The sequence below is a fragment of the Pseudorca crassidens genome, chromosome 3 (genome assembly GCF_039906515.1).
Source record: "Pseudorca crassidens isolate mPseCra1 chromosome 3, mPseCra1.hap1, whole genome shotgun sequence".
Lineage (NCBI taxonomy): Eukaryota > Metazoa > Chordata > Mammalia > Artiodactyla > Delphinidae > Pseudorca > Pseudorca crassidens.
Genome location: NC_090298.1, coordinates 169,897,574 through 169,910,632, shown reverse-complemented (window position 1 = coordinate 169,910,632; position 13,059 = coordinate 169,897,574). Strand labels below are relative to the sequence as shown.

The 13,059-nt window shown below is 45.6% G+C and overlaps 1 long non-coding RNA gene across 1 annotated transcript in view; it reads left to right on the top strand.

Moving 5' to 3' along the window:
• Window positions 1-4,030: 4,030 nt before the first annotated feature.
• LOC137222667 (uncharacterized) overlaps window positions 4,031-13,059 on the top strand; it is a 57,016-nt gene continuing 47,987 nt past the window's right edge. The window contains exon 1 of the long non-coding RNA XR_010942535.1: window positions 4,031-4,221. This is a non-coding gene — a long non-coding RNA (uncharacterized lncRNA). The remainder of the gene's footprint in view (window positions 4,222-13,059) is intronic.

Below are 13,059 nucleotides of genomic sequence, written 5' to 3'. Positions count from 1 at the left end.
AGTGGTTGAGAGTACGCCTGCCGATGCAGGGGGCACGGGTTCGTGCCCCGGTCCGGGAAGATCCCACATGCCTCGGAGCGGCTGCACCCGTGAGCCATGGCCGCTGAGCCTGCGCGTCCGGAGCCTGTACTCCGCAACGGGAGAGGCCACAACAGTGAGAGGCCCGCGTACCGCAAAAAAAAAAAAAAAAAAAAAAAAGATAATGTGTCCAAAAGTAGAAATGACAGTCATGTCAAAATAAGTCTAATGAAAGATTGAACCTAATGTAAAAAATGTAGGATTATGTTGAATGACATCAAACCAAATAAATGGAAAGGTAAAGCATGTTCTAAGAAAGGAGAGAGCAGTATCACCGTGATGTCAGTTCTTCACAAATACCTGTAGTGTCTTCATAAAATCCCTTTTTTCTACAATCAGTGTTTCTTAGAACTTCACAAATCTCACTTCTAAGCTTTACAAATAAGGACAAATGTTTAGTAGTAGCAGTGTTTTTCTAAACAACGTTGGGGGGTGGTTAGCTTAAAATGATCAAGGATTAAAAACTTACATTGGTAGCTTAATTATGAAAATATGAAAGTAAAGTATGTTCCCATAGGAATGGATGATTACCATTTAAAAGAGTGAAAATGGGCAGAAGACCTAAATAGACATTTCTCCAAAGAAAGATATACAGACTGCCAACAAACACATGAAAGAATGCTCAACATTATTAATCATTAGATAAATGCAAATCAAAACTACAATGAGATATCATCTCACACTGGTCAGAATGGCCATCATCAAAAAATCTAGAAACAATAAGTGCTGGAGAGGGTGTGGAGAAAAGGGAACCCTCTTGCCCTGCTGGTGGGAATGTGAATTGATACAGCCACTATGGAGAACAGTATGGAGGTTCCTTAAAAAACTACAAATAGAACTACCATATGACCCAGCAATCCCACTATTGGGCATATACCCTGAGAAAACTACAATTCAAAAAGTCATGTACCAAAATGTTCATTGCAGCTGTATGTACAATAGCTAGGCGATGGAAACAACCTAAGTGTCCATCATCGGATGAATGGATGAATGGATAAAGAAGATGTGGCACATATATACAATGGAATATTACTCAGCCATAAAAAGAAACGAAATTGAGCTATTTGTAGTGAGGTGGATGGACCCAGAGTCTGTCATACAGAGTGAAGTAAGTCAGAAAGAGAAAGACAAATACCGTATGCTAACACATATATATGGAATCTAAGAAAAAAAAATGTCATGAAGAACCTAGGGGTAAGACAGGAATAAAGACACAGACCTACCAGAGAATAGACTTGAGGATATGGGGAGGGAGAAGGGTAAGCTGTGACAAATTGAGAGAGTGGCATGGACATATATACACTACCAAACGTAAAATAGATAGCTAGTGGGAAGCAGCCGCATAACACAGGGAGAACAGCTCGGTGCTTTGTGACCACCTAGAGGGGTGGGATAGGGAGGGTGGGAGGGAGGGAGACGCAAGAGGGAAGAGATATGGGAACACATGTATATGTATAACTGATTCACTTTGTTATAAAGCAGAAACTAACACACCATTGTAAAGCAATTATACACCAATAAAGATGTAAAAAAAAAAAAGAGTGATATACCTTAAACTTCACTGGCTTTCACATTAAAAATTTACCTAGGGACACCTGCTTTACCAGGAGCTTCTTTCCAGTTCCAGGAGTTGAAAGTGTCTGCTGAGAAGCCCATCCCCACCCCACGGGCTATCCTGAGTAACCCAGTGAATGAAGGAAACACAGGGATAAATCTATGAACTTGGATTTCATAATGATTTCTTAATATGACACCAAAGGCACAAGCAACACAAGAAAAAATAAAGTGGACATCATCAAAATTAAAATCTCTTGTGCATCAAAGGATACTGGAAAGACATCCCTACAGAATAGAAGAACATATTTGCAAATCATAAATGTGATAAGGTTTTATTGTCCAGAGAACATTAAAAAGCCTAACATGTCAATCACAGAAATGCACACAACTCAATTAAAAAACGGGCCAAGGGCTTCCCTGGTGGCACAGTGGTTGAGAGTCCGCCTGCCGATGCAGGGGACACGGGTTCGTGCCCCGGTCCAGGAGGTTCCCACATGCCGCAGAGCGGCTGGGCCCGTGAGCCATGGCCGCTGAGCCTGCGCGTCCGGAGCCTGTGCTCTGCAACGGGAGAGGCCACAAGAGTGAGAGGCCCGCGTACCACACAGAAAAAAAACAAAAACACAAAAAACGGGCCAAGGAGGTAAACAGACATTTATCCAAGGATAACATACTAGTAGCCAATAAAGACATGAAAATATTCATCACTAATCATCAGGGAAATGCAAGTCAAAACCACAATGAGATAACCACTTTGCAACCACCAGGACGGGTAGAATTAAAAAGTCAGAAAAGAAATGTCAAGGATATGGAGAAATTAGAACCCTGTACACTGCTGGGGGGAATGTAAAATGGTGCAGCCACTACAGGTAAGATGTTGGTAGTTCCTCAGAAAGTTAAACATAGAATTAGCCTATGACCCAACTATTCCACTCCTGTCTTTACTGAAAGAGATGCTCAAATACGTGTACATGAATGCTGGTTGCAGTACTATTTAAAACAGCTAAAAGGTGAAACCTTCCAAATGTCCATCAGTGGATGAATGGATAAAGTGTAACCTGTACATAAGATGAGAATAATAGTCACAAAAAGGAAGGAAGCTCTGACACATGCTGCAACGTGGATGAACCTTGAAAACATGCTGAGGAAAAAAACAGGCAGAAAAGGCCAATATTGTATGATTTTATATACATATAAGATCCAGAATAGGCAAATCTAGAGTCAGAAAACATTTTAGTGGTGACTAAATGGAGGCAGGAGGTAGAGTTATCATGGCTATTACTGCTTTTAATTCTTTTTCAATGGCGATATAACTCACATACCATAACGTTCACTTTTTTTTTTTTTTTTGCGGTACGCGGGCCTCTCACTGTTGTGGCCTCTCCCGTTGCGGAGCACAGGCTCCGGACGCGCAGGCTCAGCGGCCATGGCTCACGGGCCCAGCCGCTCCGTGGCATGTGGGATCTTCCCGGACCGGGGCACGAACCCGAGTCCCCTGCATCGGCAGGCGGACTCTCAACCACTGCGCCACCAGGGAAGCCCCGTTCACTCTTTTAAGTGTAAAACTCACTGTTTTTTGTATGTCGCTCACCTGTGCAACCATCACTCTATAATCTGAAAAAGGAAATAATAGCTTTTAACGTTTCAAATTTCACATGGACTGACTAAAGCCTGATCTGACATAAATTTCCTTGTAGTGTAAAATGCACAGCTGAGGTCTGTGGCCTCTCACACCTGTGGCTGTGCTAAGACCAGTCCTGCACGTAGTCTGGGGACTGGGGGTCCGAATTCCCACGGGGCAAAGGTCCCTGGCTGAGGGCTGCTGACCTCTAGCCCAAGAGATGGGGAAGGGGATGGAAGGCGGGCCCTCCCCGTGTCAAAGGTCACCTGTGGGACGGAACCTGACCCTTCGTTGCACGCGGTGACGTCACTGAGTCTTTGTTCTTAAAGGGCACAGGCCTAGGATGACCTCGCATCGGGCCGACCCCTGACCCCGAAGGTCACCACAACAGGACCCCCTGCCCTGTCCCATTCTCGTCCTTCCAGTCCCCGCTCCGGACAAGGGGCGGACGGCGAGTCCTCCTTGCAGGGAGGGGTTTCCGCTCGGAGACCCGTCCCGGGAAGGAGGCCACGTAGGTACCGTCTGAGGCAGACAACACGTGACCTCAGCCGGCCTTTTGCTCGGGTTCCCAGAGAGTCCGTGATGCTGTTCAATTAGGAACGGCGGGGGCGGGGCCTGGAGGACTAACCTCTCACCTGTAAGTAGGGGCCGGAGAACTGCCCAATCAAGTGTCAGGGAAGAATTTGGAAACCCTCCAATCAGGGCTGGAGTCCCGAACTCCGTCCAATCAGGGCGCGGGGCCCAGGGCACCGTCCAATTAGGGTCTGGGGCGGGCGCAATTTCGGCCCGTGTTGTCGTGGCTCTTGTACTTAAGCAGCGCTGGTGCGCACGCTGAGCTCGTGAGCACGCCGAGCTCTTGCGCGCTCGGCCCATGGTATCCTAGGTGTACGTTCCCCATCGCTCTCACCTACCCAAGTCTCGGGGCCGCTGGCGTGACGCCGGGGAGAGCTCAGAGCGAGGAGGAGATGGTGAGTGCCCGAGCTGGGGCCGGAGACCAGGAGGGGCTGGTTCCAACCGGCAAAGAACCCGCTGGAAGCTGACGGGGCCCCGCGTCTCCCTCCCCGCTCCCCCTGCTAGTCTCCACCCCAATAAGTCCTCCGCCCCGGGGTGGGGTCTTGGCGTCCTGTCCCGTCCCCACACGGGGGTCCCTCCCCGAGTCCTTGGCTGGGTGGGGTCGGAGGGAGGACAGGACTTGGGGAGGGCGGTTGGGGTGTCTGCAGGGGACCCACCCTGGACCTGACGGTTCTGCTTTCACTCTGGCCTCAGTTTTCAGTAAAGGTAAAATAACGGCTCCTTTCCCCCTCTCTTTCCACTTAGAGTAGTAAGTTCCTCAGGTCTGTTCTTGGTCTCCTGGCGCGGAGCGTGTTGTTTCGACTCGTGTTCTGGGAAGGGTCTCAGGAATGTCCTGTCTTCCACTGCAGTTGTGGGGAAAATGCAGAAAGTTCTGCGGAATTAATTGAAGAAAGCTCAGCTAAAGTTGGAGTGGAAATGGGTCTATAGGGAGAGCTCTCTGCGTCCCCCTCCCTCTCCCCAAGCTTCATCAATTACTCCAAACAGGTAGAGACCACCCTCTACATCTCCAACGGGAAGGCGCATCTTACTACCCAGCAGAAAGAAGAAAACCTCTCTGGGCCAGGACAGCCCAGGCACTGAGAAGCCTCCATATTTTGGACGCCCAGCTCCTCCAATGGACTCCTCGGTTATTACAGCCCCTCCAAACTACTCCTTTTCCCTATAATAGTAAGCGCCCCTTCATTTTTCTCTGGGTTTGCCGGTGGTCCGTCATAGATTGCAATTACTCCCTCTATTGCTGAACTCACTTTTGCTGGTAAGATAAGTGGCTATTACACTGATAAACTTGACAGTACACTGAAATAAGGTCAACAAAGAGGTGGATTCATGTCTTTATAAAAATAATAGTGACTCTTCCATACAAGGTACAGAGTTCCTGACGCTGTGGTCCTGTTCCATTTCCTGTTAACACGTGGCATTCAGATGAATGAAAATTCTGTAAAATGTGACCTGTAAAAGCAACTAGTGTTCAATTCTGATTAATTTACAAACACTGTGTTACCATGAGGGTATTAGCTGATAACTGTTACCTGGGTTCTTGGAGCCCTTAATCAGTAGAAATTGATCAGGCCAGGTGAAGAGTTCAGGCAAGGCTTTATTGAGGTTCCTGCTACAGCACGAGGGAGCGAGAACAAGTAACTGGTGCCTTTGCTGGATGCAGGAGGAGGGGCGGGCTGGTCCCTTAAAGGGGGTGAGGGTGGGGGTAGGTGGGTGCGTGGGGCCGGAGGGGCGGCTTGGATGGTCTAGGCCATCCCCTTGGTGGTGCAGTGTGCGGGGATCATGCACAGGACTCTGCTTTTGCTCCCGTACCTCGGAAGTGGCAATTGGGTTTTGGCCTTTTTGTATCTTGTTCTTAATTTGCCCCCACTGCGCATGCGTGCAGTTATTTTTAGTCCCTTAGCGTTTCTTTGCATCTGTTGGTGGAGGAGATGGCTGTCCAGGTGCAAGCACTGCAGCAAAGGGTCCCAGGTCCCAGCCTGCCTCAATACCTGTCTTCTGAAAGGAATAAGCAGGATCCAGTTATTAAAACCGTAAAAGTGCCCTAGAATTTCCCTCTACGTTATCCGTGAGCACAGGTGGAAGCAGGGATCCTGCAGGCTCCCATTCCCACTCTGGGAGGAGGGTCTTTGTCTCCTGTAAATGGCCCACGGAGCTTGAAGCAGGGGCATCACCTGGGGTGGGGGACAAGCTGAGCGCAAAGCTGAGCCTGCGAGGGAGGTGAAGGGAGGTGCCCTGGGGTCTTGCTGCCCCCTCACCCCATGCAGGTGGCCTCCAGACCATGGAACTACCACAGGAGGAGCTGTTGATGCCATGATCATGAGGGGAGGGGACCCACTTCCAGTAGTGCTGGGGGTAGTGTGTCCTCTCTGAGGTGTGCTGTGCTTGCCGTGGGGCTGCTCTTAAATCGTGTGACTTTTGCATTAAGTTAATGATGCCAAAATGATCTTGGCTCTCTGTGCACCGATGCGGAACAGAAATATGGAGAGAGAGTTTTGAGGAAAAGAAAGAATAGCTGGATTCTTTGCCAGGCAAAGGGGGGAACACAGTAGGCTAGCGCCTCAAGAGCTGTGCCCCCTCCAGAGGGTAGAGAGAAGTTTTTTATACTCAGGACTCTCGGTCTGGGGTGGGTGATAAGGATCAAAGTTGTGAAGGTCTTGCATTTTTTTCTTGCATTATTTCAAAGTGGTCACAGCTGGCGTTAGGCAGCCTGGCAGCCGGGTCTGGTATCCCTGAAGTTATAGGCCTGTGAAATAAAGAGCGCTACAAGGGAGTGTAGGGGGAGAAGAGTGCCAGGTGCAGAGTGTTAATTCATGTGGATTCCTAGAGTAATCAGCTTTGGGAAGGACAAGTCTAGCTACAGGTGTTTGTTAGTAGTAACAGCTACAGAATAACCAAGGTTGCTTATCTCTTTCAGGCCCGTTTGACTGGTCTGTGCCTAAGCCCGTTTGCTTCTTTCTGTTTTGCTGCAACATTAATAATAACAATATAAACACTTGTGGACTCAGCCCCCAGGTGTACAGGTAGGCCCTGGTACCTGTTGGCATCTCCGCACCTCCTGTGCTTCTCCCACATCTTCTCTCCCTCCTGTTGCCAAGGTGACCTCTGTCCTGATTCTTTGTTATTATTCATACCTTTACCATCTCTTATCACCAAGCAGTGTGTCGTCTGATTTTGCCCCTTCAGTTTCCAGTAAGTGAACGTTAGTTCGTAAATCACCAGTAATGTCACACAGAAGTTTCTCTGGGGTTTCTCAGCCCCAGTCTGTTTCACACGTGCTGGTGTCTGAGGCTCAGCTCTCCCCATTGACTCATGTGTTCCAGTGCCTTTGCTGCCTGGGTTCTTCCAAGTGTTTTTTTTCTTTTTTTGACTGCACCATGGCTTGTGGGATCTTAGTTCCTGGGCCCCCTGCAGTAGAAGCGCAGAGCCCTAACCTCTGGATGTCCAGGGAATTCCCCAAGTGCATTTTTTGATTAGTTAGCAATGCTGCGACAGTCATTCTTGTTTTTATCTCCAAGTGCGAGATGCGACTTGAGTTTCTGCACTTCAGAGAAAAAAGCGTGGCTTCGTAGCTTATGGATAAGTTTAAATTTACTCAGAAAATGCTGGTCGTGTCTGGAGTGTATTCTTGCCCCGCTGTTTATTTCTTCCTTGTGGTCCCCATCGCTGAGTGACCTCAATAAATGTCCACCTTGAGTGGGAGCCGGGGTCTCTTTGTGGTTACGTAGGGTTCTTACCGGATGAGGGTGTGGTGGTTCATCTTCTGTGTGATGTGTTTATTTGTATGTTTATTGATTTCTTCAGTTTTCTTTAGATGCTCTGGGCATGAATCCTCTTTCGTTTGCAGGCACTGCCAATATTTTCTCCCCATGTGTGGTTTATCTTTTCATCCCCTTTATTCTGTGGTGAGTGAACTCAAGGTTAACAGGTCAATCTCCTCCTTTGTAGCTTCTTTTTTATTTTCTTTATCTAAGAAAAATCTGTATACAGAAGTCGTGGGACACTTGCCTTTAACTTCTGAAAGTACTTCCCTGGCGGTCCAGTGGTAAAGACTCTGTGCTTCCACTGCAGGGGGTGCGGGTTCGATCCCTGGTCAGGAAACTAGGATCCCTAATGCCTCGGGCCTCGGCCAAAGAAAACCCCCCAAAATCTGCATTAAATGGATTATTATACATGACATTGACAGTGTTACCCACCCTCCTACCCCACCTCCCGTAGACAGCCGATTGTCCTGCGCTGGAGGAGATTCCTGCCCCATGTCCATTGTTTCCCCAGGTCTGTGAGTCCCTCCTCCTGCTAATGCTGTGTGGCCCCAACTACTGTCCAGACTTAAATGCTTTGATGTGTTTTAGGGAAAGTTCTTCCACCTTGTTCTGTAGGAAACGTGGCTATTCTTAGACATTTGGCTCTCATTTCAGTTTTTAGAAGTCGTTTTTCATAAACAAAGCAAAAAACCAGACCTAGTTTTTGGATGTAATGGAATTTTGTTAACACTCTGCATCTGTTTGGGAGAGTTGCTATCGTGATGGCATTGTGTCTCTTTTCCGAGAACACGTACTCTCTCTTTCTTTCTACATTGATGTCGTTCGGTAACACTTTATAATTTTCCCTTTATGATCGTTTCAGGGACTTCCCTGGCGGTCCAGCGGTTAAGACTCCGAGCTTCCATTGCAGGGGGCCCGGGTTTGATCTCTCGTCGGGGAACTAAGATCCCGCAAGCCAAGTGGTGCGGATGAAAAGAAAAAAAACATCATTTTATGTCCTTCATTAGAGATTGCCTTGGAAGAAACTACAGCTGTCCGCACTGTGTTGGTCTGTTTTACTTCCACACAGAACATTTCACTTCTGATACTTCTGGTCACCAGAGCTATAGGGGTTTCCCAGACCCAGCAATTCTGTGACACCAACCAGGTGTCCTACAACCCAACTCAGTTCTGACACCGTCCACCTGGAGACAGTGTCAGACCCCACAGGTTAAGGGCTCAGTCCCTAAGGACGGTCCCCCCACCTTAGATGCTAATCGAAGGTAGTTGGTCCCTACGTTGTCCACAACTTCTGTCTGACTTGGCTACAGATCAGAGTTTCCCATAACCCCCTTCTCAGGTTCAGTTAATTTGCTAGAGTGGCTCTCAGAACTCAGGGGAACATTTGCTTATGTTTACCAGTTTAGTGAAGCATATGATAAAAGATACACACGGACGTCCAGATGAAGAGATACACAGGGCGAGGTCTGGGAGCGTCCCGAGTGCAGGAGCTTCTGTGCCCCTGGACCTGGGGTGTGTCACCCTCCTGGTGTGGATGTGTTCACCTTGAAGCTCTCAGAACCCCCTGCTACTGGGATTTTAAGGAGGCTTCTTCACACAGGCGTGATCACTTATTCACTGTTTCCAGCCCCTCTCCCCTCTCTGGAGGTTGGGGGGTGGGGCTAAAAAGCCCAAGCTTCCAATCATGCCGCAGCCTTTCTGCTGACCAGCCCCATCCCGGAGCCCACCCAGTTGCCTCCACAGAACGAAAGATGCTCCTGGTGCACTTATCGCTTAGGAATTTACAAGGGTTTTAAGAGCTCTGTGCCAGGAACCCGGGGTAGAGATCCCTATATAAATTTGGTATTATTTCCCAGACATAGTTTAGGAGTTAAAATTTCTAACAAATTGAAAAGGTGCCATTAAAGTTAGTTTTAATGGTCTAGGTTATCCTCTCAAAATGTCTTTTAGCTGCTGTTACTAGTGATTCACAATGCACCAAGATCTGTTTTTGTATCGCATTTCTGGAAACTTACCAAAACCCCTATACTCTGATTATAAGCTTATTCTCTGGTTCAACTTCTTTGTGGATCTTCCATACGTAATACTTAGAGTTATTTCATGTTGGACTGTATTTGATTTACAGTGTGATAGTTTCAGATGTACAGCAAAGTGATTCAGTTACACATATACATATATCTATTCTTTTTCAGTTTCTTTTCCCATTTATTACGGAATATATATTTTTAAATTTTATTATTTTTGGCTGCGTTGGGTCTTCGTTGCTCCACGGCATGTGGGATCTTCCCGGAGCAGGGCTCGAACCCGTGTCCCCTGCATTGGCAAGCGGATTCTTAACCACTGCGCCACCAGGGAAGCCCTATTATGGAATATTGAGTAGAGTTCCCGGTGGTCTTGTTGGTTATCTATTTTATATATAGTAGTGTGTGTATTTTTAAAATTAATTTTTATTGGACTATAGTTGCTTTACATTGTTGTGTTAGAGTACTGTGTGTATGTTAATCCCAAGCTCCTAATTTATCCCACCCCCCAGGTTTACCCTTTGTAACCATAAGTTCGCTTTTGAAATCTGTGAGTTTGTTTCTGTTTTGTAAATAAGTTCATTTGTATCATTTTTTTCAAATAAGATCCAACATATGAGTGTTATCATATATTTGTCTTTCTCTGTTTGACTTACTTCACTTAGTATGACAATCTCTAGGTCCATCCATGTTGCTGCAAATGGCATTATTTCATTCTTGTTAATGGCTGAAAAATTACATTGTATATAGGTACCACATCTTTGTCCATTCATCTGTTGATGGACATTTAGGTTGCTTGCATGTCTTGGCCATTGTAAACAGTACTTCAGTGAACACTGTGGTGACGTATTCTTTCAAAGCATGGTTTTCTACAGATATATGCCCAAGAGTAGGATTGCTGGATCATATGCTAGCTCTATTTTAAGTTTTTTAAGGAACCTCCATGCTGTTCTCTATAGTGGCTGTACAGGTTTACATTAACACCAACAGGGTAGGAGGCTTCCCTTTTTTCCACACCCTCTCCAGCATTTATTATTTGTAGACTTTTTTTTTTTTTTTTGGCAGTACACGGGCCTCTCACTGTTGTGGCCTCTCCTTTTGCGGAGCACAGGCTCCGGTCGCGCAGGCTCAGCAGCCATGGCTCACGGGCCTAGCAGCTCTGCGGCATGTGGGATCTTCCCAGACCGGGGCACAAACCTGTGTCCCCTGCATCGGCTGGCGGACTCTCAACCACTGCGCCACCAGGGAAGCCCTATTTGTAGACTTTTTGATGATGGCTATTCTGACTGGTGTGAGGTGGTATCTCGTAGTTTTGATTTGTATTTCTTTAATAATTAGCGATGTTGAGCATCTTTTCATGTGCCTCTGGCCATCTGTATGTCTTCTTTGGAGAAATGTCTATTTAGGTCTGCCAATTTTTTTAAAGATTTTTTTTTTTTGATGTGAACCATTTGTAAAGTCTTTATTGAATTTGTTACAATATTGCTTCTGTTTTATGCCTTGGTTTTTTTGGCCACGAGGCATGTGGTTTCTTAGCTTCCCGATCAGGGATCGAACCCACCCCATACATTGGAAGGCGAGGTCTTAACCAGTGGACTGCCAGGGAAGTCCCTTTCTGCCTATGTTTTGATTGGGTGTTTGTTTTTTTGGATATTGAGCTGCATGAGCTGTTCGTAAATATTGGCGATTAATCCCTTGTTGGTTGCATCGTTTCTAAATATTTTCTCCCATTCTGTGGGTTGTCTTTTTGTTTATGGTTTTCTTTGCTGTGGAAAAGGTTTTGAGTTTAATGAGGTCCCATATGTTTATTTTTGTCTTTATTTTCATTACTGTAGGAGATGGATCAAAAATACGGTTGCGATTTATGTCAAAGAGTGTTCTGCCTATGCTTTCCTCTAAGAGTTTTATAGTGTCCGGACTTACATTTAGGTCTTTAATCCATTTTGAGTTTATTTTTGTGTATGTTGTTAGAGATTGTTCTAATTTCATTCTTTTACATGCAGCTGTCCAGTTTTCCCAGCACCACTTACTGAAGAGACTGTTTCCTCCATTGTATATTCTTGCCTCCTTTATTGTACGTTAATTGACCATAGGTGCGTGGGTTTATCTCTGGGCTTTCTGTCCCGTTCCATTGATCTATATTTCTGTTTTTGCGTCAGTAACACACTGTCTTGATCACAGTAGCTCCGTAGTATAGTCTGAAGTTAGGGAGCCTGATTCCTCCAGCTCCGTTCTTTGTTGACCCAAAGATTGCTTTGGCTCTTTGGGGGTCTTCTGTGTTTCCATACAAATTAAAAAATTTTTTGTTCTAGTTCTGTGAAAAATGCCATTGGTAATTTGATAGGGCTTGCATTGAATCTGTAGATAGTCTTGGGTAGTATAGTCATTTTGACAATATTGATTCTGTCAATCCAAGAAAATGGTATGTTTTTCCATCTGTTTGTGTCATGTTCAGTTTCTTTCATCAGCATATCATAGTTTTCAGAATACAGGTCTTTGCTTCCTTAGGTAGGTTTATTCCTAGGTATTTTATTCTTTTTGATGTGATGGTAAATGGAACTGTTTCCTTAATTTCTCTTTCTGATCTTTTGTTGTTAGTGTATAGGCATGCAACAGGTTTCTGTGTATTAATTTTGTATCCTGCAACTTTACTGAATTCCTTGATGAGCTCTAGTAGTTTTCTGCAGCATCTTTATGGTTTTCAATGTATAGAATCATGTCATCTGCAAAGAGTGACAGTTTTACTTTTTCTTTTATTTCATTTTCTTCTCTGATTGTCATGGCCAGAACTTCCAAAACTATGCTGAGTAAAAGTGGCGAGAGTGGACATCCTTGTCTTGTTCCTGATCTTAGAGGAAATGCTTTCAGCTTTTCACCATTGAGTGTGATGTTAGTTGTGGATTTGTCATATATGGACTCATTATGTTGAGGTATGTTCCCTCTATGCCCACTCTCTGGAGAGTTTTTATCATAAATCGGTTTTGAATTTTGTTAAAAACCTTTTCTCTATCGAGATGATCAGATGGTTAAAGTGGTGTATCACAGTGATCGATCTGCAGATATTGAAGAATCCTTATATCCCTGGGGTAAATCCCACTTGATCATGGTGTATGATCCTTTTAATGTATTGTTGGATTTGGTTTGCTAGTATTTTTTTTTTTTTGGCCATGCTGCATGGCTTATGGGGTTTTAGTTCCCTGACCAGAGATCGAACCCTGACCCTCAGTAGTGAGAGCATGGAGTCCTAACCCCTGGACCGCCAGGAAATTCCCACGGTTTGCTAGTATTTTGTTGAGGATTTTTGCGTGTGTGTTCACCAGTGATATTGGACTACAATTTTCTTTTTGTTGTGGTATCTTTGTCTGGTTTTGGTATCAGAGTGATGGTGGCCTCATAAAATGAGTTTGGGAGTGTTCCTTCCTTTGCAGTGTTTTGGAATAGTTTCAGAAGC